Source organism: Bos indicus x Bos taurus, unplaced genomic scaffold, assembly GCF_003369695.1.
Source record: "Bos indicus x Bos taurus breed Angus x Brahman F1 hybrid unplaced genomic scaffold, Bos_hybrid_MaternalHap_v2.0 tig00003275_arrow_arrow_obj, whole genome shotgun sequence".
In the NCBI taxonomy this organism is placed as follows: domain Eukaryota; kingdom Metazoa; phylum Chordata; class Mammalia; order Artiodactyla; family Bovidae; genus Bos; species Bos indicus x Bos taurus.
In genome coordinates this window covers 83,460-86,188 of record NW_020867636.1, presented here as the reverse complement: position 1 = coordinate 86,188, position 2,729 = coordinate 83,460, and the positions used below count along the sequence as shown (strand labels likewise).

At 50.4% G+C, this 2,729-nt stretch overlaps 1 pseudogene; it reads left to right on the top strand.

The window, feature by feature from the left end:
* The first annotated feature begins 1,300 nt into the window (after window positions 1-1,300).
* Window positions 1,301-1,920, top strand: LOC113888946 (annotated as a pseudogene).
* Window positions 1,921-2,729: the final 809 nt, after the last annotated feature.

Genomic DNA, 2,729 nt, shown 5'->3' with positions numbered 1-2,729 from the left:
CCAGACCCACTGACTCAGAATCTCCGGATCCCAGGTGACTCCTGCTCCCAGTACAGTCAGAGAAGCGCTGGTTTAGAAGCCCTGCTCCATCATTCTGTGGTTGCACCCTCCCCAGGGGCAGGCAGAGAGGACCAGGGGGTGTGACCACCTGGAGCCCCGCCCCCTCCAGGCCGTGCTCTGAGCACCTGAACCCCAAAATCCCTGCTCCCAGAACCAATGCCCGCCTCCCTCCCGGGGCCCATGTCCCAGCCCGACAGGAGGTCAAGATTCCGCTCTTTAAGTGGCGGAAGAGGGTGGTTTGAGCTTGGACTTAAAGGCTGGGGGTGCTCTTTCTGAGCAGCAGATTGCTCAGGGCACAAAGAAGGTCAGAGCCAGAGTTGGGAAGAGCAAGGGGAGGGCTTGGGGCTGGGGCGGCCCCCCCTCTGCTATCCTGCCTTCTGGCTTGGAGCTCAGTGTCCAAAACCCCAGTCTGCCAGGTTTTAATAGTTATGAATGTGTAGTTGACTGACAGATTTATAACTTTTAAATGTTTAAACATATAGTTGGGCTTCATTTGTACTCTTGACCTGCGGCCACGGATGTGAGTGATAGGTCTGTTAAATGCTTCTCAAAGTGTGTTCAGAGGACCCCCTGCATCAAAACCCACTGGGTTGTTGGTTAAAAATTCAAATTCCCAGGCCCCACTATGTGACCTCCTGGATCAGATCTTTGGGAATGGAGCCCAGGAACCTGCATTCTGACCCCTCCTCTTGTGACTCTGATCCACAGCAGAGCTACAGGAGCACGTGTAATGAAGGTGGGGGGTGTGGAGGGGGGCTGCCACGAGTGGTGGGAAGTGTCAGGGAGAGAGAGGGAGGTCCCAGGTCAGAGGTAAGTGCTGACCACGAGCTCACTCCCTTCCTGTTTCTCTCCTGATTCTCCTCACAACCTGGCGTGACCCCAACCCCGGGAGCTGGCTGCAGGGAGAAGCTACCAGAACGGGATAAGGGTGTCCTCCTGCCGATGGTGGGGCTCTCGGGGGCTGCCCTGCAGAAGGAAGGACCCGAGTCAGGGGCAGTAGGAGCAAAGGGGCTGCGAGCGCCTTGAGGGACCTTACGGACCCACCCAGGGAGTCAGGCTGAAGCTGCTGAGCAGGTCTTTGGGCAGGGAGATCTGGTCCCGCGGGACGTGGGTGGAGTGGGGACAGACTATGTGGTCCCACCTGCTTCGGCTCACAGGCTGCATCTGTCAGTTAGGAGTCCTATGACATTGATCAAGATCCTAAAGTGCTATAAGATGGGGCTTCTAATACCCTCCGATCTTGTGTTAAAATTAAATATGATAGTCTTTTGTTTAGGCCCGTGACACTGGCAGAATGAGCAAGTGTTGCGGTCTTCATACTGCCAGGAATTTCTGTAGCTACCGACAAGCCCAGAAGCGGCATGGTAAGTAGTACAAGAAAGCCCATTTGGGCATAGCCCTGAAGGCCAACCCTTTTGGAGGCGCTTCTCATGCCAAGAGAATTGTGCTCAAAAAAGTAAGGGTTGAAGCCAAACAACCAAATTCTGCCATCAGGAAATGTGTCAGGGTTCAGCTCATCGAGAATGGCAAAAAATCACAGCCTTTGTACCCAGTGATGGTTGCTTGAATTCTATTGAGGAAAATGATGACATTCTGGTTGCTGGATTTGGTTGCAAAGGTCATGCCGTTGGTGACATTCTTGAAGTCTGCTTTAAGGTTGTCACATTAGCCAGTGTCTCTCTTTTGGCCTTATACAAAGGCAAGAAGGAAAGACTAATATCATAAATTTTTATGAAGAAAGCATGACAGTAATAAATTTTTATATACCAAAAAATAATTAAAGGTGAGAGTTAAGTAAAAACACATCCTGGCACACAGAGAAGAATAAGGGGTGGCTGCTGTTTATTGTGGAGAAGTCAATGGCACCCCACTCCAGTACTCTTGCCTGGAAAATCCCATGAATGGAGGAGCCTAGTAGGCTGCAGTCCATGGGGTCGCTAAGAGTCAGATGTGACTGAGCGACTTCACTTTCACTTTTCACTTTCATGCATTGGAGAAGGAAATGGCAACCCACTCCAGTGTTCTTGCCTGGAGAATCCCAGGGACAGGGGAGCCTGGTGGGCTGCCATCTATGGGGTCGCGCAGAGTCAGACACGACTGAAGCAACTTAGCAGCAGCAGCTGTTTATTGGGGCTCTCATTACCTTAAACCTCTGCACTTCTTAATGCTCCATATCATAGGCACTTGTTACTGGCTGTGCTTAGTCACGTCCGACTCTTTGCAACCCTATGACTGTAGCCTACCAGACTCCTCTTTTCATGGGATTCTCTAGGCAAGAATAATGGCGTGGTGGACACTTTTTTTTTTTTTTAACAGTCTTTTGGACTCTGTGGGAGAGGGAGAGGGTGGGATGATTTGGGAGAATGGCATTGAAACATGTATAATATCATATATGAAATGAGTCACCAGTCCAGGTTCGATTCACGATACTGGATGCTTGGGGCTGGTGCACTGGGACGACCCAGAGGGATGGTATGGGGAGGGAGGTGGGAGGAGGGTTCAGGATGGGGAACACATGTATACCTGTGGCGGATTCATTTTGATATATGGCAAAACAAATACAATATTGTAAAGTTAAAAAATAAAATAAATAAAATAAAGAATACTGGAGTGGGTTGCCATTTCCTCCTCCAGGGCTTCTTCCTAACCCAGACAAGGAACTTGCCTCT